This window comes from Castor canadensis, chromosome 14 (genome assembly GCF_047511655.1).
Source record: "Castor canadensis chromosome 14, mCasCan1.hap1v2, whole genome shotgun sequence".
NCBI classification, from domain to species: Eukaryota; Metazoa; Chordata; class Mammalia; order Rodentia; family Castoridae; genus Castor; species Castor canadensis.
The window spans coordinates 92,667,942-92,693,139 of record NC_133399.1 but is presented as its reverse complement, the minus strand read 5'-3'; the positions used below and the strand labels follow the sequence as shown (position 1 = coordinate 92,693,139).

The window sequence follows — 25,198 nt, the reverse complement described above, 5'->3', positions numbered from 1 at the left end:
GAATCACAGTTTTTGCCAGCCCTGGCAAAAAATTCACGCGACCCCATCCATCTCACCCAATAGCAGGTGACACACTGCTGTTATCACAGAAACATGGGAGGCTGATATTGGGAGTATCAATGTTCCTGACCAGCCTGAGCAAAAGTTTGCATGAGCCTATCTCAACAGAAAAAAGTTGGATGTGAAGGCACATGGCTGTCATTCATGGTGGAAAATAGGAAGATTTTAGTAAAGGCCAGCCCAGGTAAAAAGTGAGAACTTATTTGCAAAATTACAATAGAAAGAAAGAACTAGTGGTGTGGCTCAAGCAGTAGAGTGCCTGCTTAGAAAGCATGAAGCTCTGAGTTCAAACGCCAGTACCACCACCAAAGGAAAATAAAAAGGAAACAATGGCAGAGGGAACTAGAAAGCACAAAATATACAGAAGCTGGAGCTCTAATTGTTTGATTGCTGCTCTGACTTATGTGCTTTTTGAACCTGGCTTTTTCTGTAAGAATTGAATAATCAACTATGGCACACTCTGATATTGCCAAGGTTTAATGGAGTGTCAACAATACTGGGAATACATACAATTTATGAAGGCTAGACACTGTTCTGAGAGATTTATCTGTATTTCAGCACATTTAATTATGACAAATCTAAATAGCTGGTTAAAAAAATTGATCTCCACTTCACAATAGAGGAAACAGAAAGTTTAAAGACCTTGCCTGTGATCACAGGGCTATGTTAATTAGCCAAGTGTCCTTAGACTGGATCATGTTGTCATTTATTCCTCTATGATGTTAAATATTTGTAAGGGGGTTTTTTTGGAAAAAATAATTGACTACAAGAAAGAGAATGTTAATTGACATGCACCTTTTGGGGGCATTCTAGACATAAACTATAGCAACCTATAACCTATAAATACATGATTTTGTAGGTGAGATCCTTGATCAGACACATTACTGTAAGTAGCTACAGTCCTCCCTAGGTGCAGATGCTCAAGTCCCTTATCTAAAATGGAGTGGCATTTGCATATCACCTCACACATCCTCCTGAATACCTCACATCATCTCTAGATTATTTTAAATGCCTAATGCAATGTAAATAGCTGGCATACTATAATATTTAGGAAATAATGATAAGAAAAAAGTCTGTATATGTTCAGTATGGAGGCAATGTTTTTCATGTTTTCAATCTGCAATTGGTCAAATCCATCATTGTAGAACCTGCAGATACAAAGGGCCAACTGTGCATGCTTTGTAACTAAAATGTTCTGCAGTTTTGCAGAGGCACAGATTTGAGATGTGTTCACAGCAAGCCCACCACTCACCTTTTAAGTTCCACGTCTGAATCTTAAGAAGGCTGTAGTCATCCCCTATGAAAAGCTGGAACTTTCATGAATTATTACAGTATCAGACTTCATAAGGCTAAAACTTCATGAACTACACTAGCATAACATTGTTGCCTAAAGAAACACAAATTCATATCCCAATCCTTGAAATAAATAATGCAAGTGCTTACTGAAGTTTCTTGAAGCAGCTATGGAAGAATAACATCTTATAATAGACATCAAACTTCTTTAGAAATCCTCATTGGATATTTCTCTCCTTCCTCCCTACTGTATCCTCTTTTTTCTTAACCCATCTTCTAGAGATGTTTGTTGTTATTGTTCTTTCAATTTTTTGTTTGCTTGGCTGTTTCTATACCCCAACTTATATGAATCACTCTGGCATTTTTATGGCATCTTTCCTATTTTCCACTACTGCTCTAATAAGAAGAACAGGCATAGGATAGTTAGAACATAAAGACAGGAAAAAGCTGAAAATATTTTTGGCCTTACCAAGTTTTGCCTTACTAAAGAGGACATCCCTTTGGGACACCAGAGTTTTTTCCAGTTCATGCCTTAACACACACCCCCATTTCCTTCCTGTCTCCTGCTGAACTGAGTAGAATTCTCTCAGAGGCCCTTTAGAGTATCACCTCTTTCCATGGAACTGGGAAATCTAGAATTTTCCTGAAGTTAAACACAACAGCAGGATTCAGAGGTCCTCCATTCAGGCAGTGTCTCAGAGAATTATGACCACCTGTGAAAAACAGTCAACCTGATTTATAGTTGTGTAAGTACAGAGGGATTTGGTTTTTCTTGTAAGAAGTCTGGCCTTAGGGAGATGATGATGATATTGGTTCCTCAGCTCAACTTATTCTTGCTGAGTGATCCAGGGAACAAAATGGAGGACTGGGTTCAGGAGTAGTAGCCAGCAGTCTGGGTAGTTCCTATTCTGTCAGGTTCTTTGTCTGCATAGACAAGGTCATGTGTTAATGAAATTCTTTCATCCATAGGTACAGGGTGGCCCTCCTTGACACAACAAAAACCCTGTGTGCATGACTCCACCTTCCCAAATCTTGTGCAATCACAGGTTTACTGTCAAATACATCTCCCACCTGATTATATGTAGAGTTTAGTCCCTGGGTGGGGCAGTTGACTAGGTAAGTAAATCATAGAAGCTAAAAACAAATCCTGTGTGGCAGGAGACTGCCTGAGCCCTTGGTTCTTGGTGACCAGGTCCTTGCTGGTCTGAATCTGGCATCAGCAAACTGAACTATTTCCTCACTCTCAAGTCTACAGTCTATGCCAAGAGGCTTAGTCAGACTGACATTTGGTCTTGTATCCTGAGGGTTGCCACAGTTGCTTCTCTCTCCTCCCTCTAATGAGCTCAACAACAATGAAAAATCAAGGCCATTCCACCTGTTTGTGAAGTCTAAGCTTGTTAAGAATCTCTGGTATAAATCACTTCCCACTGACCTGAATTGCTTGTCTCTGGTCCTCTGAGCTGTTCCATTACACCTTGCCAAGGGGCCAGTTGCCAGAGCTCCTAAAGCCCAAATACGAAAAGCAGTACCTGTCTCTCTTCTTGTTAACATAGAGCAGAACAACAGCAAAACTAACACACAAAAAACCCTCCATTCAGGGATCCCTCACCCCTTCAATTTGGCATGTGTGTTTTGCAAGACTATCCAATTATCAATAACTAAACTGAGGTCCTTGAAGTCTTATTCCATGACCAAGTTCTAGTTACAAGTTCTGTAGGCTGCATTTCATTTCTGGTATTTATTCCTTTTGAGGTTTTGCCTTTCCAGCACCATGTTAATGCATTATAACCTGGAACTTGGGATGACATTCTTCATGGACTTTTCTAGTTCTTGGTAGTATGCAGACTTCTCTAGCAGTTTTAAAGTGTGCTCAATTCTCTGTCCTATCCAAAAAGCCAGATGATGTAGTCTCCATTAATGAAGTCAGGTACAGAATTCTGAACCTGTCTACCATACACATCTTCTCAACTTCCCCAAATGGCTCTAATCTCAAGAAAGAAGATACCCTTGAAATCCAAGTGTTTTTTTAATGCCCATCCTATAATTTCTAAGATCACCTCTTCAGCTCCCTATAATTAAGGACCTCATCTGTCACCATCTCCATGTGGTGTTCCCATGATCCATCCATCCCCAACACATGACTTCTCCCAGAGGGGTAACTCAGATCACAGAGAAGTCTCCACAGTTTTCTCTGATTTGAGGTTGACCCTCCAAGAGCCATGACAGCTGTTGTCAAGTGAACCCCAACTCCCTTGTTCCATATCTCTGACAGCTAAACAATGGTGAAAGTGTTTCTTGGCTGCATTCTGGCATAATGATTTTATCCAAAATGCAGCTATGCAATGTTCTTTGGTCCAAAATCTAAGACATTTGTCCACCAATCATTAGGTGAATTAAACCAGACTGCCTAGCACCTGTTTCACAGTCTATCTCAATACAGCAACTCATCCAAGAGTAACAGAGATATGTCACCAAAAATGTCTCTAAAAATATTTTTCTGTTTTACTAGGGGTTCCTTAGGGATAGACTAGAAGGATTCACACAGTACTACACAGCACTGACCTTCCTGACAATCTTCCCCCAGCACTCTGGATGCAAAAATCACCACATAGAATCCTCTAGAAGGGAATGTGGGGGGAAAAAATGAATGCTTGTACTTGAGGATTGGTGTCTCTGAAATCATGAAATTCGAAAGGCTCTCAGACTATCCCTTTGCTATATTCAGAACTGTTGGCTAACAGCAAAAGAATCCATCTTGCTAGTATAAGGGCTGAAGGTTCCACTTCCTAAATACCTTTGCTTCATCAGCCTCCTTCAGTAACCAGTGAAGAAAAGTGAAAATATTCTGGGATGGGGTAAAACAGAAAAACAGAGTTTTGTTTTTTTTTTCCTTTTTCTTTTATTATTCATATGTGCATACAAGGCTTGGTTCATTTCTCCCCCCTGCCCCCACCCCCTCCCTTACCCCCAGTCCGCCCCCTTCCTCTCCCCCGCCAATACCCAGCAGAAACTATTTTGCCCTTATTTCTAATTTTAAAACAGAGTTTTTAATATCACTCTATAAAATACATTGCATCATTTTCACATCCTAAATGCCTATGTCTAGGTGCTTTGTCAGATGACCAGCCATTTGGATTTACCTAAGACCGAAAGTAGCAAAGTCAAAGGCAGACTCAGATAAAATGCTCTCCCTAGTTCCATGCCCAAGATGAAGAGAGACCTGGAAACATCACCAAGAAAGATGTCTTGTCTAAGGTATCAGACATTTTTGATGGCTGTGCTGCTTCAAACAGCATGACTATAATTCTTTTCAGAACTCCCCTGTCCTACATACTGTCCCCAGTCCTAATCCAAATCATCTTTCCTCATCTTTTGGATGTGTGTCAGCACTTGCTACAGTTAATCATGCTGCATCCTGTACTCCAGATAACAATGCCAGAAATAGATGCAGGTCTTAGGCTTTGGACAAAAGCATCTGGTTGTGAAATATACATATTTATATTTGAGAAGGACATGGTAGAGAGAAGAATCCCGCCTCCTTTGGCTGGTTTGTGGAGTGAGCTCAGCACTGTGCTTTTAGATATGGGGTAATTGGAAATAATGAATATCTGGGATTACCCCAAGTCATCAGGAGACAGCGTGTGCCCCAAGTCATGCTGGCTACAAGACTAGAACTCATTATGGATAAAAGTGGGAGAATTAGATTCAACTAATTCATGGGCATATGTCCAAAGATTCTCTTAACACATGGTAGTGGTACCACACAAATAATACATGGATCCCACAAAGCCATGCCCAACACTGTGGAAAGAAACCTGAGTCATACAGCTACACGTGCAGCTGCTCTAAAGACCTAGCAGTGTTATTCTTCTGGTTTGGAGCTGGGGATTCATTTAAAGGCTGGAGAACTTGGTGTTGACTGTTCTTTCTCTGCTTAAGTAATGTCCATCAGATGTAACTCTGTCTGTGTGGATGGCGCCTTTACTCTAGCAAAGAATCTTCAGTCTCAGGAAGAAAATTAAAAGCCTCTTTACCTCTTGGCCTAGTTCCTGCCTCTTGTCTTCTTTTTTTTCTTCTTCTTCCTATCATCTGAGCACACATTGGTCTTAATCAGTTTTTCCTTAAAGTCCTGGACTATATTATTATCATTTTTAAAAAGACACTGTGAACTCTGTTGCTCATATTTAAAAAGTAATAACAGTAATAAATTGCTGAGAGGCCTATGACAGTCACAGTTGCATCACTGGGAGAGTCCCAGAGCCCAAACCCATGAAGAGAGGGAAAGAACAGCTCTGCTGGCTGGCCTGCTGGGTTGTTTTTTCCAAAGATTTCTTCTTATCTGGAGATTGCTCAGATGTGTATCATACATGTTCAAAATAACTTTCTCCAATTTGGAAAACCATAAACCAGCAATAAAAAAAAATGAGATTCTGGTGGAAAATATAAGTATCACAGTTTTATAAGTGTTTATTAAATGGTCTCATTTTGCTTTTGTTTTCACACAGTGAACTTGCATTGCTTGCCTACACTTCCAGATGGAATTGGAGCCCTGTTTTATATGTTTTTCACTATTGGGTATATTTTTCACTATTGATTATTATTTTTTAAAAAGATCATAGGAAAAGAACTTAATACTGAAAAAAAAGGAACCAAAAGTACAATGAAATGAAAGCAACCTAATTACAAAGGCCTCTCTTTCTAAAGCATGTGTTCCTCCATGGCCTGCAGGGTAAACCACATCAGTGTGGGAGAGTGCCATTTCAATAAGCTATTTGAATTGTCCAAACTGAATGCATGAATAAAAATCGACAGAGCAATATTGGCTCTAGACTACGGGTATTTCAAACACAATGGCCACAGGATTCCTCAAATGTAAGGAGAAGCTGGAGTCAATAAGCACAGGCATTAGGAGTTGATTGATTAGGATTACATGATTAAAGGAATAGACCAAGAAAATGGACTGCTGTCTGTAGAGTTTGGCTCATATTTCCTGCAATGCATTTTTGAAAACTTTTGCCTTAATTTTCTATGAAGATGCTAACTTAAAAATACTTTCATAAAGTATTCCTTGTTTTAAAAAGATCATATAAAAAGCATTGAGGCTAGAAATAATATTTGCATTTCAGTTTCACACACTTTCTGTCCTAAACACTATATAAATAAATACATGATTTTTTGAAAAGCTACATTTGGCAGATCCCACAAAAGGCTCGGGTATCAGGGAAGGGGAAAATAATTTATCTTCATTACCATCTATCCACACATACTTTTGGTAATCATGAAGACATTTCTCCTTGCAATTTCACAAGGAAAATAACAGAACTGAGTGTCAGTTTCTGGCCTGAGTTCACTTGGTGGCAAAAGGAATTCTTAAGTACTGACATTACATTTCAGCAGGGCACAAAGAGTAGATTTACATTCCTTCTTGGATTAAGTTTTGCTTTTTACATTCAATCTCTTTAGATAATCAGAAGCATGTGTCCCCACACCTTGCCAGCTCTTGCCAATGATAGAGTGAGTGCTCAGGGATTGGAGTGGTCCTCAGGGCGAATCTCAGAGCTAAGTCTGAGACTTCTGAAAGACCATGCTGCTGCATCCCCAGCCAAGGGGGTGCTGGTGATTCCTCTCATATTATCTTTGAGGTGTCAGTCGCCAAAGCAGTGAATGTCAACTGTTCTGAATCCTACCAATGACTCCTCTGAAAAAAAGCCTTCGGTTATAAGTAACCACTGCCTTGTGGCCAAACATGGGGAGAATCCCCAGCCAATTTATGAGGTCTTTGCCTTCAAGTTAAGGATGAAAAGAGTTTGTTGCTAGCTGGGGAAGGTTATTTATGATGCGATTGTTAAGGGAAGGAATGATAATGTTATTTTTCTCTCTTTTTTTAAAACAGTCTTTGGGTTTGATGACTGCTATAATATTTTCTGTGTATTCTTTACATACTAAGTTTAAACTAGGTTGTATTTCAAAGTCTCAACTTTAATTTTGTGACCAAAGAATCTGTACTCAGAGATAATTAGCTACCTTGTCTTCTTTCGAAATCTGACTTGTATTATTTTGAACATGTGGAGAAAGGATTCAAATGACTGCACTCATCTTTTGAGTGCAAGCCTTAAGGATAAAAAAGCTACACTAGAAAAAATTTTAAGGAATGGATTCTAAATTTTTAAAATATCAAAAATTAGTTGCATGTGGTGGTATAGTGGTACAAACCCGTAAGGAAGCAAAGGTAGGAGGACCGTGGTCCGGGGCCCAGCCCAGGCAGAAGCATGAAACCCTATCTGAAAAACAAACTACGAACAAGACTAGGGACATGGATCAGGTGTTTGCCTACTCAAAGCCCTGAGTTCAATTCCCAATAAAACCAAATAAAGAATCAAAATTTAGTCCATAGAAGAATAGTTCATTGAATTGCAAGAATATTTTGTTGAATTCACTCTCTGTACTTAGGAGAGAGTGAGAATTTAGGAGAATTTAGCTATATTTCTTTCACTTAGGGGACTCCACTTTGTTTGCTAGAGAAGCAAATTAGATAATGTGTATAATTTTACAAGGAGAAAAAGAGATGGAATTATTTTCTTACCTGTATTCACAGAATTCTCACCCTCCCTTCTCTCTCTTCTGGTTTCTGATCAGAACCCCATATGTTACTTCTTAAGAGTTAGGTGGGTTCCTAGTTGTTTTCATCAAAATCTCCCGAAGGACTAGGTGGGCTACTTGAGAAAAAGAAGATTACTGGACCCCACCCCAAATCTAATACAACAGAGTCTCAAATAGTGACATGTGACAATTTGATTAGCCCAGGGCACCATTGGATGTAAGCATTAGTACTGCGCACAACTTAAGAACAAGTGGCACATGCCCTTTTTTCCTGCTGCTTCTTTCTTGCTGGCTGAGATTGGGATATGATGGCTGGAACTCAAGCATTCAGATTAGAAATGAGGCATCATTCTCTTAAGTACAGAACAGCAAAATAGACTTATCCTAACAGTCAGGAGGCTGCTGTTACAGGTCCAGACATCCCAACTCTATCTCGTTTACATGACAAATAAATGTCTCTCTGGTTAATTGCTAAGTCACTCATCTTTGTGTTTTGTCTTAGTTTTAGGTGTGGGTGGTAGGTATAATATGCAAATGAACCTAATGCAAAATGATACACACATTAAGAAAAATGGTCTCCTTTCCTCTCATAATCCTAGAACTTGTCCAGTATTAAATCCCTTTTAACTAAGCAGCTCTTTGTGGGGGAATGAGGTAGAGAGATGAGTTTGAGCCTGTTCTGGGTCATCAGAACAGAAAAAAGGGCCTGCTTTAGTTTTTTTGCTCTGACAAAATACCTGAGGAAATGACTTAAAAGGGGAAAAACTCATTTTGGTTCATGGTTTCAGAGGTTTCCATCCATGGTCAGCTGGCCCCACTGCCATGCATTTGTGGTGAAACAGAACACCATGGCAGCAGAAAGAGGATCCAAGAAGCAGAGAAAGAGAGAGTAAGAGAATGAGAGAAAGAGAGAGGAATAGAGACAAGATATACCCTTCAAGGGTGCACCCACCATGACCTACTTTCCCACCTAGCCTCCACCTCCTGATAGTTCATTCAGCTATGAGAACATCAATGGATGACATAAACACTCTCAAGGTCCAGTCACCTCTCAACAGTGCCACCAGCTGGAGACCAAGCCTCCAATACATGAGCCTTTTGGGGGAACTCCAGGTTCAAACCAAAATAGGGCTGATTAAGGGGTGGGACTACAACCTTGTACAATCCATCAGAACTCAGGAAAGAGTAATTTGGTGATTACACCATAGGTAGAATAAGACTCCTGGGTCCAAACGTTGGTCCCCTCCCCCATTTGTTTTCCATGTGCCCTTCAGCAAGTTGCCAGTTCTTACAAACCTCAGTGTGCTGCCCTAATAAAATAAGGCTACTTATAAAACCAAGATTATTATGATAATTACATACTACATATAAAGTTTAGTATATCAATCAATAATAATGCCTCTCATAAATGACAATTATTATTGCTGTTTTTGGAAAGAAGAGTGAAGCATCAGGAAATGTAGTTATAAAGTTCGCTCTACCAGCTATACCACAACCTTTCTTCCACCTTGAGAAATAAATATTGTAAGGAGTTGGAGACAGAAAGAGAGATGTTTAAATAAGATTTCGAAGTCCCTGCTATTGCTTTGCAAAGAAAAGTTGCAAAGTATAGTTTTTTAAGGAAGAAAAGAAAGTAAAACTGATGAGACAGGAGAGGAAATGAGAGGCAGCTACAAAGTAGGGTAAAGATTCCTGTCCTAGCACCTGCAGTTATTTTACTGGCTGGTTATCTCAACCTAGTCACTTGTCCTCTGTGACTCAGTTTACTTTTCTATAGGATGGAGATCATAATCACTGCTTACTGGTTAAGTTGGACAAGTGAGTGAAATACCCATGTGAGCATGGTTGGTAAATTGTGAGGAGTTGTAGGTGTGTATGAGTTTATTATATATTCAGATTTCTTCCTGCATTTCTGGGATAGCAGGAGCTCTCTTGAGTAGACCTGGTCTGTGCTGAATAATCTCTACTTCTGGGAGGCCCTGGGAAACTTTGGGCACTGTCATTGCTAGGTATTGGCTTCCCAGGGCTATAAAGGCCATACTTAGAGCTAAGCCACCAGGATAACACCACCAAGCATCTCAAAAATCTTTCCACTACAAACCCATCTTATTAGTATCTATTTAACCCCTTTCATTGTACAAGAATAATTGTGAAAGGCCAATAATATTTGAATATTAGGAGAAAATACAAAAATCCCTCCCAAATATGGTAGGTGTGCTCTGCCCAGAGGTTATCCTCATTCTGTCACAGTTTGAAGCTCTTTGATGACATCATGGACTAAAAATACCAACTGTCACACCTCTACCCAGCCACAAGAATGAGGCATTTCTTCCAAAGAAAATACTAGCCACTGTGAAATATGTATTTATTTCTTCACAAGCTTTTTTCTTACTTAACCCCTCACAGTGTCATCTATTGGCTTATTATTAGTCCTAGTACATTTATTTTACACAGATCTCTCTTAGATTCACCAACAGGTTTCTACAAGGCAATAGTAATTATTGTCATATTCTTTATTCAACTTGCAACAGATATGGATGCTTAATATGTTATGTGCAGTTTTTAAGGATATAGCTGCCCAGTCATGACCAGTTCCTGACAGCTCCTTCTTTTGGGGGCATCTATTAAATGCCAGGTCTACAGAGGGCACTGAGTTGTGGATATGAACACATTCATGAAGGTAACCTTCCTCAGGACAGAATGATGTACAAAGACACAAATATCTTTGATGGGTATTGGAAAGCAGAGTCTAAGGATGAAGGAAGATGTTCTGAAGAGATAGATGATAATATTTGAAGGATGAGTAGAAACTGTGCAAAGACTATAAGGGGGAATGGAGTTGATATGGACCAGTAGTTGAAGGAAAGCAGGCTGGATTGGAGAAAGGAGATGGAGGGAGTTAGAGAAGTAAGCAGCAGACAAATCGTGCATCTTCTGTTTGGCATAAATGACTTTGGCTTTTAATCTAATTGCAACAGGCAGCCACTTAGTTGTTTTAAACAGGGACATGACCTCATGCACTGTACATAGTAAAATACTGCTGCTACTGCCACTGCAGAAAAACCAGTTAGGAGGCTACTCCACTGTCTGGAAAGATTGGTGGATCAGCACAGGCTAGTATAGAGTTGGAGGAGCTGGGGGACCAACTGTTCTTCACACTGTAGTAAGGATCTTTCAGTAGAATCACCTGAGATCTATACTCCTAATAGCTGGGAGAGGAGAGTGGTGGAGGAATCTGTATTTATAAGAAGTTCCAGGGTTGTTTTATATGCACAATGTTGGAGAGTCTGTTGAGGGTGGACTGTACGTCTGACTCTTCTTATTGCTAATGGAATCCTGAAAAAAACAACCTCAATGAGTCCAGTCCACCTCAGGCCTGAATCTTCCACAAATGTTCTAAAATATCAGATTTAACTGAGTCTCCAACAGAAACATGGTCCTCCATAATGACCAGCAGTTCTCCTGGCCAATGACCAGGAGAGTGTGCTTTGCAACAGTAGGGATAAAAATGTGCAAATCCATCCCCGCATTTTCCTGACTTTTAGCACAAATGATTAAGACCAGTGGACAAAAGTACAGCCTGCTGACACACAGCAGAGCAAAATTAACCAAATCCAAACCACAAACCACTTTGCCTCCATGCTAACAATATAGTTAAGAGGCTTGACTGATGATACTTATTTCATTTTTAAATCATTGTCCTCCAGAGGAGGGGAAAAAAAGCTAGGAAACCCAACCCAACCAAAAAGATGTCCAACTTGTACTTAGTGAAGAAAGTAAATAATAGTATAAAGAGAGTACAGCATTTGTTAGCCAATGTTAGATAGACATGTGACTCAAGGTAGGCACACTGGGAACAAGCACATGTCACATCAACTCTGGAGACTACTCTGTGCAGTCAGCCTTGCACCCTGGTTTTCTCCCATCTCAGAGAGAGGCAGAGGGCACTTGTCAGGAAAAGAGCCCAGTCATCGGGCACAACCCCAGACTAAATTGTAGCTACTCCCTACCTCAGAATTAAATGACATCACCTATACAAAAAATGGGTGGTAAGAACTCAACAAAATAAGGTACTATAATAGCTAGCCCTTTTCCAAGTAGGCTTTGAGGTTCATCTCCAACAAAGGGCTGAGGATCCTTTTCTAAAATATGTATTCTTCAGCCCTGCCCTAGGCCTCTGAATCCAAGTCATGGTACCTGGGAATGTACATTTTATCAATACCCATTTGATTCTGATACACACAACTTAAGAACCACAACTCCAGACACACAGATGCATACTTAATTCTTCAACTGCTTCAAATATGTATGGGTTTGCTTTGTTTTTTTCTCTTCCCCAGCCATTGATCAACCTTTGAAAATTTAGTATAGACTTCCGACAGGTAACATAGCAGAGAGCAGGTTCAACAAACCATGAATAATACCATGTACCTAACAATGTGTGAAACTAAGATTTTTTAAAACATACAGATTATTCACTGTTGCTATTGACTTACAAAAATCTTATACTTACAAAAATCTTATTCTTAAGTTTATTTCTGGAGAGAGGGTGAAAACCCCACCTTCCAGGCAGTAAGTGGAGCTGGGGGCAAGTATACAACACAAACCAGAATGAGAAAGGTGCCTGGTTCCTATTTTCAACTCCTTCCACCCCTACCCCAGCCCACCCCAGTCTTAATAGTTGGTACTAGAAAGTTTTCTCTTGTTTGCTTACTTTATGCATTGCAGTTTATGGAAACATGCCTTGCTATCTGGAATTTGGCTCCAATTTTAGCAATTATGCAAAGACCATATTTCCATATTTCCTTGTTTTGGTGTGTAAATCCCTTTCTCAAATGTCTAAGAATCCTGTGACAAGTGGTGAAAGGAATTTTTACTGTATGGCTCTTTTACCATTTACCAACCCCTCTCTTGGCAAGTGTGACCCCGGGAGTCCATCACTCCATTAGGTGGCAGATGAGCTACACGGGCTGTGAATTCTAGTGACCTATGACCCACCTTTGCTTCCCAGAGGCTTCCTCCTAAATTTATGTAGGGATAAGATGTTGTGTAAATCTACCATGAAAGTCCTGTGCAGGCAGAAGAGGGTAATTCTTCAGGTCTGGGAACACATGCTTCATCCGTTTGACTTAAATGGGCACCCTAGGGTTTTTATTTGTGCCAAAAAGTGGAAGCCAAGCTTTCATTGTAAACAGATGGTGCTGCTAACAAGGAAGGGAAAAAAATCTCCCAGTCACTCTCAGGAACTAGAGACCAGGAGAGCCTGCTTTAAAAACAATGAACAAAACTACCAGGAAACTCCCTCTCCCCATCCCATAATTTCCAGGTTTGCACACACACACACACACACACACACACACACATCCCTTTGCATGCAGACAAAACCTAGTCTCCATTCCTTCCTTACTTTCTGCAATCTCTTCCCCTTGCCAAATTCTACATTCTTCCAGTGTTGAAACTACAAATATAAAATGAACAAGCTCAATCCCAAATCACGAGGGGCTTTTCTTTGCATGACCACAACATAAGCATTTGTCCATCATCTTGGGATTTTTATGAAGCCTCAAAGAATGCTCAGAATTCCAGTCTTGCTCAAACAATGTCTCACTAGTCAGCATGATTCAGACGTTGAGTTTCAAGACAACCTGGGAATTCTAGTTAGAAGAAAACGTTCTCCTGAAGTGTCTCCATGTGAAAGATTCCCATGTTTTTCTTCTTTTCGTCTTTCAGCACAGAAAAAAGACATGTGGGAACTCTTACATCTCCTTGAACCTGAGGCAACGGGAAGTCGATTGTAATCTCCCTGTCTCTAACCCCAAAAGAGAAGTGTCATTATTGTGCTACAATTAGGTCTAGACTTAAATTTCTCCATTAGGTAGCATCTTGTTACATAACCACTTTATGCTTTTAAATCTAAATGTTGTTGATAACAATCTCTTGACAGATCCAACTTCCAGTGCCTAAATTTAAAAATGAGTCATAGGACCCCCGACATACTCTTTTTTAGCATTCCTGAGGAAGGGGACACCGGAGGTTGTCCGTCACCCATGCCCTGGGGCAGGACCACACTCAAACTGTCCCAAAGAGATGAAGGTCTCTTTATTTTCAAAGTTTCCCCAGAGCAGCAGATTCTATGACCTCCCTAAGTAAACCCTCCAATGTTTCAGCAATATTAGCATTTGCTGAAGTAGAGCCAACTATTAATTTACCTATTATTAAATTGGCACTTTCTCCTTTGACCCCTAGAAAACATTTCTCTCTGCATAAAAACCTTTCTATAACTTACCTGAAAGTTAAATTGTCTGTCTACTGTGTAAAAAAATGATGAGGAAATAACCAGGTACAATGGCTCATGCCTGTAATCCCAGCTACTTGGGAGGTAGAGATTGGGAGGATTGGGGTTCAAGGCAGTCAGCCTGGGCAAAATTGAGGAGATTCCATCTCAACCAATAAAAGTTGGGCAATGTAATCCATGCCTGCCATCCCAGCTGTGGGAGAAGCATAAATAGGAGATGGCCATCCCTATATAGGGCAGATGTGACACCCTATTCAAAAAATAACTAAAGCCAAAAGGACTTGGGGTATGGCTCAAGTGGTAGAGCACCTGCCTAGCAAGGGCGAGGCCTTGAGTCCAAACCCCATGAGGAAATACGTTTTTTAGAAATCTTACTTCAGTCTCTCCCATCTGCTGAGTGGTAATATCTTCCCTGACAATACCCCAGTAGATCTGGAAGGATCAGAAGAGATCAAATGTCAGGCTGCCCATATAAGATGTTATTGTATTACCATCAAAATAATCATTTTCAAGCCAAATCTAGAAGTAGTTTTTTAAATTAGTCTGCTATAGAAATAATAGGAACCAGTGAAAAAAGTACTATAAATATAAACTTAAATTATCTATACCAATATTTTGTTCATGATATAACATTCAGTACTCATCTAAGCAAACTAGGTGATAGGATCTCATCAAGCCATGGAAAGAACTTCTCTTCCTAGAGTTAAGAGACTTAGCCTGGCACACAAGAGAAGAAAGCTGTATCCATTGTGCCATAGTTGGTGCAGGAACTGGCTGAGCAAGGGAGGAGGCAGAAGAAGGACTGCATCACAGAATGAAGCCCTGCACAGCATGGGGTGTGTGCACAGAGCACAGTGATGTGGACAGCATCAGTGTGACTGAGTGAGACAGTTATGAATACATTTCCACCAAATAACATAGCAGCCACCTCACAAGGGCAAAATTGCAGAAGATGTAAGAGAAAACATACAAAAATGAAAGATCTCTCGGTCTGTGATAAGTCAAGCCAGAATCCTTGAAGCTCCAAACAGATATAAATAACACAATTTATTATGAAATACGTGATTCAACTCTGCACCCTGGAAACATAGACAGCACCATTTTCTCAAGTGAGCAAGAAACACCCATGAAAATTGGTCATATGCTAGGCCACAAAGGAAAAGTCAGTATGTTCCAAAAGATAGAAACTCTAATATTTGATTACAATGCACTAAAACAATAGTCAAAATCTCAATTCTGAACATCAAAGAAAAAACTCTACATCAATTGCCAGCAAGTATCATGTGTGCACATTAAAAATATTTCTGTTTTTATTGCAGGAATGCAAGGCAAGTCCATTACCAAAAAATTTATTATATTCTATCCAGTGAATAGATCTAAGAGAGAAGGTCATGTGATGTTTTCTAAAGACACCCCCAAAAAACCTTTCGGATAAGCCAATAATCATACTGAAACACAAAGAACCACTCAATAAAATAAGAACAAATTAATATTTCCTTCCTTAGCATGATAAAACATATCATTCTCAGTCCATGAGGAAACTCTAGAAAGACTTCCATCAACATCAAATATAGGACAAGATGCCACCCCACCTCTGTTAGTTAACATTGTATTAGAACTAATGAATAATGAAACTGGAAGAAAAAATGAGACTAAAAGTATAAAAATTGGAAAACATTTGATCTCTCTCTTATATTAGTCTATAATTAGAAATACAAAAGCTTTGAGAAATGCCTATAAACAATTAGAGAATTTAGCAAAAAAGAATGGAAGAGAATGAATATATGGTAATTGGTTGCTTAAATCCAGTAGAAGCCGAAATGAGAGGAAAGAACCCATTCCACAGTGTTTTAAAGTGCCTAGGAATGACCTAGGCAAGGTGTGTGAAGAAGACTGCAACATTTCTGACACTCATGAAGTAAGATTTGAACAAATGGAAAGGTCCACCCTCTTCTTCGTGAGGAAGCCTCAACAGCATAAATAAACTAATTCTCTCTGTGTTGCTGTCTAAATTAATCACTCAATATCGCTAGTTGTTAAAGAAATGAAACTCAAAAACTACAATAAACTGTCACCTCACACCCGTTAGGACAGTTACTATCAAAAACACAGAAAATAACGAGTGTTGTCAAGAATGTACAACACTAGAATCCACATGCACTGTTTGTGAGAATGTGAATTGGTGCATCCATTACGGAAATCAGTGTGGATGTCCAAGAGTGGTGGTAAACACCTGTAATCCCAGCACTCAGGAGGCACAGGCAAGAGGATTGCAAGTTCAAGGCCAACCTGGGTCGCATAGCAAGTTCCAGGCCAACATGGGCTACATAGCAAAACCCTGCCTCAAAAATAATGAAGGTTCTTTAAATTTTTTAAAATAAAATTACAATATAGTACAGTGATTCCACTTCTGGATATATATTCAAAAGAACTAAGAGTAGAGTCTAAAGAGATAGTTTCTCATCCATGTTCACAGCAGTATTGTTCACAATAGTCAAGAGGTATAAGCAGATGCCTGGAATATTATTCAGCCAGGAAAAGGAAATATTGTCACATGCTACAGTATACATGAAAGTTGAGGACATTTTGCAAAGTGAAAGAAAAAAAAGACAGTAACAAAAAGACAAATACTGTATGATTTCACTTCTATAAGTTATGCAAAATAAAGCCATTGACACAGAGCGCAGAATAGTGGTTATCAGAAGGTAAAGGTAGACAGATAGGGAGTTGTTCAATGGGTATAGTATTTTAGTTTTGCAAGACAAAAACATTCTGGAGATGTATTGCACAACGACGTGAATAGACATACTACCAAACTATAGAACTGGTGGAGTGGCTTAAGTAATAGAGTGCCTGCTTTGCAAGCATGAAATCCTGAGTTCAAACACCAGACCCACCAAAAAACAAAAACTAAAAAAAAAAAAAAGGAATCATATTACTGAACAGTAAACTAAAAAATGATTGGGATGGTAAACTTTGTTATGTGTTTTTTCTTAACAACGATTAAAATTTTTAGAAATATTTTTTCTAAACACGTGATAGTTAAAAATTGGGTCATTAATTACAGATAAAACAGTATAGATAAAACAGTACAGATAAAACACTATCTGTACTTTGATACCTTATAAACTAAGCCAGAACAAAGTACAAATGAACCAAACACTTAAATGTCAAAAAATAAAATCATAAGGATATATGTACAAAGAAGGAGTTTTCTAACTGTGACATTTTAAAAGTTGCTAAATCCATCTTCTTAACAATTAGAAATTTACCTGGCACGGGACACCATTCGCCCAGTCAAAAGACAACTGGCAAATGTGACCCTCTAGAACACAAATACACGAGCTCCTTAATATACATGGAAGGAAAAAGATCAGGGCTCCCGCAGAGTAAGGGAAGGTGTAGACAGGCCAAGCGAGCGCCACCGAGCGCTGCAGTGGAAGTGGATATTGCTCCCGTCCTTTGAAAGGCAATTTGGCTGCATCTATCAAAAATCAGAAATGTAAAATCCGGTAATCCTACCTGTGGGATTTAGTAACACAGATATTCTTGTGCAAGGGTAAAAGGTCCTTGTGGAAGTCTGCCACATTGTTTCAAGTTGGGATCCTAATTAAATAGACTGTGGTGCATTTATCCAAGGGAATGCTGTATATGAGAAGCACAGTGTCTCTTCTTTTCTCCAGACCCTCCGATGTCTGCCCATTGCTCTAAGAATAAAAGCCCCAGGTCCTTACACTGGGTTACATGCTTCTGCATGATCTGGCACCTCCATTGCCTCTCCGCGCTCACAGGACATTCCACCTAGCTTTGCCTCAAATACACGAGTCTTCCTACTACCTCAGGGCCTTTGCACTAGCTCTTCCCACCTCCTGGCTTATTATACACACACCACCCCTCAAATAATCCCAAAGCTCACTCCTTCACTGCCTTCAGGTCTGTGTTCACATGCCACTCTCTCTGATCACTGCATCTTCAACTATAATTCCCTCCACATTCACAGTCCTCGCTATCTTGCTCTGCTTTTTCTGTTGCTCCTATTACATTAGGGCATGATATGTAATGTACTTACTTCATATGTTTATTGTCTGTCTTGTTACACACACACACCACCAAGATAAGGATGCAACAGGGCAGGAACTTTTGTCCATTTGTCCACTTTTGTGTCACCAACATCACACTAAGTACCAGGCACAAAAGAGGGCTGGATAGGTGTTTTTCTAAATGAATGAAAAACTAAGCATAAAGTGTGGAAAGGACTCTGCAGTTTATTTACAAGAAGGAGCAGAAGTCTAGAGAGGATACTGGAGTCAGTGAGCCCATTGAGGGATGTGTGGCCGGGTAGACGGGCACTCGTGGCACTGCATGTGCTTGTATTTAAATGATGTAAATTATTATTTAGCAAGACATTAAATTGGTTTTTCTTTTTAAGAGAAAAAAAAAGTGATGTCATGGCTCCCAGACAGAAAGATTCTACCACAGTAGTTCTGAAGAGGGCTCAGGGAATTTGCATTTTCAGCAAGCTCTCCACCCTCCTCCACCTCCTGGAGAATGCATAGTCCACAAATTGAGAAATGTGTCACCACGCCCTTGCCTAACCTGAGAAATTTTGCAGAGTGTTCAGCGCCGGGATGGCTCCCATTGGAGCATAAGCAAATGGGCAGACCAGAGAAAGAAAGGCATAAAAATTCCAGGAACACTGGACACCAGTGACAGCTGCCACCCAACAGGTGGTCTCCTTGGTACAGATGTGGAGGGACAGCAGAAACATCATCTATCCTTCAGTCTCATATACACAAGCAAACAGGACCAAGGAAAGGGGCGCTATCTTTGACTAAGACTCCAATACAGATCTAAAATGGTCACAGTTCAGCAAAAGTAGTTGAAGGGGTTGCTTGAATTTGTATGCTCATGGTGGGCCTCTAACTGCCATCTTCCTATCTCTATTTCCCAAGTAGCTGGAATTACAGGTGTGAGCCACCACTCTTGGCTTGCCTGTGAATTTTAATCAATAAAATACTCTTCTCATTCCTGGAGGGAAGATTATTATAACAACCCATTCTGGAAATGAGAAAAGTGACTAGAACCTGAAATGTGACATAGTGACCCACCAAACAATACCACCCTGCTCTCCTGTTGATGCCTCTCAAATGAACAGTACTTGACTCTGATTTAATAAATGTAGTAAGATTCTACAGCTGAAGTGTAGAAGGAAAAAATAAAAGGACACAGGAAAGGACTGAGCTTGCCAAACCCAGAATATTTTCCTTTTGAAAGTCAACCTGTCTTATTAATTTTACATTGATTCCCAAAAGAAGGGTAAACTTTAATAAGAAAGAAAAAAATCCATGTCATGACCCATTACTTCCTCAGGACAATAAATAGGAGCTAAAGATACACACTACATTCTTTTCACACTTTATTTTTACTTCAGACATTATCTCCTACACTATCTCTGTTTTGAACCTCTCGAGATGATGCTATTGCTGGAACACTTTCTGATAAGTTTCCTAATTGACTTCAAGAATCTGTCGCGCGCTGTTGACGGTTTCTCCGCTACATTAAAATTAATGGCTTCATCGGTCCCTTATGAATTTCTTCTTTAAATGTCCAAACGCAATCCTGGCTGAGGCTGGAAGACGGGGAAATGGGTGGGAAAAACTGGAAGTAATGGAGTCATCTAGAGAATGCGTAAAAATTAAGTTCCGTCTGCCAGTGGGCTATCGCTCGAACGTGGGTAGGTTTTTATTAAGCGGTTGGTTTTGATTGTCCCATTGTTTCTCCATAATATCCGTCTGTGTGGGATCTGAGTCACTATGACTTAATGCTGGGGAGAAGGACTGCAGGACAGCCAGACATGTCCACATGTTCATCCCTCAATGAGTCGCAACCTTGGGTCTGTTCCCTAGATGTTGGGGGGAAGACTTGATTAATGGCAGACTTGTTCAACATAAAAAAAGAACAAAGACCAAATTTATTCTTGGCATTCCTTTTCCTTGGGGCTCCATGTGGTAATTAATTTATAGCTTTGCAGTGAGGCAATTTAACTTCCGAGAGGTAAGACAGTTGGGACGCACAATTGAAAGACACCCTTTCGTGGAGGGGGATCTGAGGAAGATCAAGGTCAAAGCTGAGGATTTTGTAACCAGGACAAACTCACTGCCTGCTGCCACCTGGCTGCCCTGCCCTCCAGGTGTCTTGAGAAATTCATCCTTTAGCAAATGCGCAGGGGTGTCCAGGAAGTGCTGCCTGCCCACCGCGGCTAGCAGTGGCTTTGGACTTGCTGGTCCCCTTCCTGCGGGTGACTTCAACCCCCGCCCCCGGGCCAAAACAAAAGCCTTGCGAGGTGTGATGAGGGCAGGAGTGAGGGGGTTATTTCTGGACCTTAACGGCATTCCTCACCAGGACACACCCTCGCCCTCGCGTCTCCCCCTCCCCAGCAGTGGCTCGCTCGCTCGCTCTCTTGCTCTCACTCGCTCTCTCTCTCACGCACTCGGCTGAAGGCGGGCGGGACAGAGGACGACGTCTCCATCGCAGCCGCCAGGGGCCGGGCGCTGGGCAGCCGGGCTGCGTGTTAGCTCTCTCTCTGCAGAATTCTGCAAGCCGTGCTGGATCCCAGACACCCCAAGAGGAGCTGCGTTAGGGACACAGGGTGCTTTCTGCCCAAAGCGGTAAGTGGCAGCGTCAACTCCATGCTCTGCAGCCTTTCGGGCAGCAGCCTGCAGATCTTCCGGGGAAAAGTTCGCTTCCCTTCGCGGTGCTGACTTGCAGCGGGCCCCCAGTACTGCCTGGTCCCACGGTTCTTCCTAATAATCCCTCCTTGTGAAACCCCCTTGAGGGTCGTGGGTGGTGGGGTCCTGCTCGGAGGGACTTTTCTGTTGCTAGAGTTGAATGGGGGAGGGGAGAAAGGCTTGTGGTTGAGTTCCCCCCCCAACACACACACACGTTTTTTTTTTTTTTTTCCATTAAAATGTGTGTATATGCCCGGAGCAGTTTGCGCCAGTGTGTGTATTCTTGCTATTATCTTTGGAGTCTGCCCTATCCCTGGTTGAACTAGAAAGACGCTTTCACAAAGCGATCCACTTCTGACAGCCTAAGAGCTACTCAGTTGCTGAATGAACTCTAGCTGGAAACACTTACCTCACGGAAGATTTTGGTAATTTTTGTTTTCCCTTGAAAAAGTCTAGGTGATTTTCATACCTGTTGCTTTCTAATTGTCTGAAAGCTGTTTGCTTGTTTTCTTGGGTCTCACTTGATCACAGTCCTTTGTCTAAGAAAATCGAATGCGACTTTCTCTGCTCTCTTTTTTTCTCCTGGAAGCCCGTTGGATGAAGTCCCTCTGTCATTAGCACTCAGTTGGCTGTGGTTCTCAGGGAACAAGTGGCAGGCAGAATACAATAGGGAAGAGTGCATTCCTGATGACTCCTCTACCATGGAGAGCCAAGAGCAGAAAAGCTGACGTCCCCCATTAGATTTCATGGAAAGTATTGCTTGTCTGTTTTATACCTATTCAATTTTGGTGAACTCTTGAAATGATCTAATCCAGAAGAGCCAGCCTTGGTACCTGATCACACCAGGGATTCTGAGATCACTTCTCCCTTCCCTGGCAAATAGGCTACTGATGAAGGAGAGTGGTGATGAGATGTGACAAGGGGCAGGGCAAAGACCACCTGAGCAGGGGGCTATCCACCAAAGACCAGCTTGTTTTTGACTTTCTGATGATTAAGAAAATCATAAGGATACTGGAATGTGGCTTATCATCCTAGCAGGTTAAGTTAGATTCCTGACCACATGATGTCAAAGACTTCAATAGCCCTTCTCCCGCTTCCAAGTGGAGTTCATCAGCATGCTTGTTTATTTCTGTTGTTGATAAATCCATGGGAAATCTCTGCTGAACCCAGCAATTTTAGAAAGCAAGTCCTAGCTTATAATTGCCCACATAATGGCAAACAGGTTATTTTCAGTAACCCAAGAGTCTTGCATTTTTCTCCCCTCTGATGTTAGAAGTACAGGAAGATATTTTACAAGCATGCCTTGAGCTTTCCCCACCCCCACTGAAATGGAAAGTTAGCCTTGGGTATCTGATGAAATAGATTGTTGCCAGATACGTTACCAGGCTATAAAATAACATGTTTCAGAAAAGATCATAGATATTAGACATCAGTGTCTATAGCTGCTATATAATTTTTCACAGTCGCACTAAGGAAGAGACGTGCTTTGAGCAGTATTTTCATTTATTGCGTGCTTTGAGCAGTATTTTCATTTATTGCTTATTTATTTGCTTTCTTCTTCTTCTCCTTCTTCTTCTTCTTCTTCTTCTTCTTCTTCTTCTTCTTCTTCTTCTTCTTTTCTTCTTCTCCTCCTCATCCTCCTCCTCCTCCCCTCCTCCTTCCTTCCTTCTTCAATTGAAAATCTCCCTTTACTTAAGTGAAATCACAGACTAGAATTAGCCACAGGATGGTTCTGTAGGGCTAAAATTAGAAGGTACATGGGACATTTAGGCATATCCTTGTCTCCTAGAAGATTCTGCAAAGTCTCCTTTAAAACCCCACTTTAGCAATTATTGTACTTTTTAAAAAATGGTGCTTTTATTTGGACAATTTTCCCCCTGGAGCTATAATCAAACTTTGTTTGCCTGAGGTTCCTAAAGGCACACCTGATACCTTTACCATCCCTGCAAAGTCTGTATGCTTAACTCTGTGAAGAGTTCCTTTAAAAAAATAAAGAAATAAACAAAAGATCCAGTGGCACTTGAAAAATACAAGACAAGGTTCTCTGATGTGATGGCAGATGGCAGTCACTTGAGCTTTGTTTATGCCCGGGACAAGCTGGATGTCTCTTAAATTAATCATGAGTTGAATAATTGATTTCTCACACCTTGGGCTGCACTTACCTTTCAGCTATAAATTTAAAGCTAAGTTACTATTGAGGTCTAGTTGACTTGGAAATCCTGTCAAAGGCTATCAAATGATTTTACAGCTGGGTCAAATGTCACGTCACACATTATGAAATATACTGCCATAAGCTTCAGGCTCTCCTGGCTTTTCCATTTCTAAGATAGGCTTCAGTGACCTACTCATTTGTTGGTCAGCTCCAAAGATGGTGGTGGGGCTGATGGATCCAGTGGGTTTCTGTAAATGTAATTAAACGTGTCTCTGCCAGCTGCTTGTGGTATTTGTGAATGTTTTCGTAAGAAAAGCTGTTCTTCGGCTTTATCTGCCCACTGTGGTTTGTGGCATGTTGTGCTATTCTGCAGCCCTTGCAGTTTTTTCCTGAATGATTGAGCTATGATGTCATGTGCTATCTCAGCGCAGAACCTTTTCAAGGCTTCGCTGAGGTCTGTGAGCCTGAGTGCAGGGAATGGAAGCTCCCTCAGAGTGCACTTGGTAGCAAGTCCCCCCACCACCACTCCTCTAGGTCTACCCCAGCACATTCCTTTGCCTGGAGACCAAAGCCACCAAATGATTTGCGGTCAGAGTGATTTGGGGCTGGTTAGAGATGATTTAAAAGGAAGGTTATGGGCACATGAAGTGTAGGGTAAAGAAAATATATTTTACTACTTTATTGAGACCACATGGCTCCAACTTCAACTTTTTTTTTTTTAACATGGAACTTGTTGGCTGAACTGGCTCACAGTGCTTTTCCCCCTTTTTTCTTTTATTGGCTTAGAGCAAAAAGCTATACTCTCTATTTATTGTGAGTTTGACCTCCCCATTATTTCTGAACATTTGGAAAAATTTTCATGTTTAAGAAAACAGGGAAATGTTGGATCTGTTGGTTGTGCTCTTCAAGAGTCATAGGTCATTGGAGAAGAAGAGACAAAACGCTTTTTGATAACTGAAAGGGCAGAGCAAGTGCCAGGCTATTGCATCAAACCAGAGGGCTACAGAATATCCATAGTGGTAGTGACTGTATCTCACTTGATAAGTGAGAGGACTGATTTAAATCAACCTCCTGAGGACTCAGTATACCCTGTGATTAATAATGGGGCCAAATGAAATGTAGTCACTTCTCCAACACACAAACAATGATAGGGCTTAGAGACCAGTGGCCCCTTCTCATTAGTAGTCCATGGGAACACATAACCCTTGTGCAATTAAGCCACCATCTCCTGCCTCTCCTGTGTGGACTACCACAAATTGGAACAGTAAACCACCTATTAGCACTGAACAAGTTCCCAAATCTCCATCCAGAATGAACTTAAAGTATCTATTATAACTTCACTCTGTGGTTCATACCCATCCTATGTCAATCCTCAAGGTATTTACCATAGTCTAGTAGTCCATAAAAAGCTGTCAAATAGCCAACTCCAACTTCCAGTTTGGTGTTATGAAACTAGTGAGAAGGTACATGGAAAGTTAGCTTGCGAACAAGCCCAGTACCTTGGAAGTTATGACTCTGGTGTCTGAGGGCCATAGTGTGATGTAATGCAAGGCTGTTTAAGACAGCCCCAGTAAGTCTTCATAGTTGCTGGTCTATAATCCATCTGAGCCAGTCTGGATTCCCACAGTTTGAAACTATGCATATCCAAGAGTTTAAAGGAAAGAATGTGGGAATCAAATTAGTGTGGTGCTTATAAGAAAATCTTATAACTATAGAGTTGGAAAGATGTCAAGGAGGCATACTGTATGATGGAAATCAAAGAACAATGGAACTGAAGATCCTGGTTTGCCACCATGAAACCTTGAACAAATTACATAATAATGAAACATATTATGAAGGCACTGTATTACATTTTATCATGTTCTTTATAACCATGGTGTCATATGATTCTCAAAATGACACTAGCAAACAGACAAGGTAGCTCATATTATTTCCATTTTACAAGTATGGAAACTGGAGCTCTAGAGGTTAATGACTTACTCAAGGTCACCCAGCATGTGAGTGTTAAGAGTTTGGCCCCAAACTCAGAATTTCTAACTTCCCATAGCCTTTCCACTGTAGCAAGCAGCC

At 40.7% G+C, this 25,198-nt stretch overlaps 1 protein-coding gene across 8 annotated transcripts in view; it reads left to right on the top strand.

Annotated features, from left to right (window-relative positions):
- Positions 1-25,198, top strand: part of Palld (palladin, cytoskeletal associated protein) — a 383,132-nt gene that overhangs the window by 109,172 nt on the left and 248,762 nt on the right. The window contains exon 1 of one of the 8 annotated variants that reach the window (XM_074055017.1): positions 20,366-20,916. The exons of the other annotated variants lie outside the window; for them this stretch is intronic. The gene's annotated coding sequence lies outside the window, so the exon portion shown is untranslated. Of the gene's footprint in view, positions 1-20,365; positions 20,917-25,198 lie in introns of those variants that run through there. 8 annotated transcript variants of the gene reach the window in all.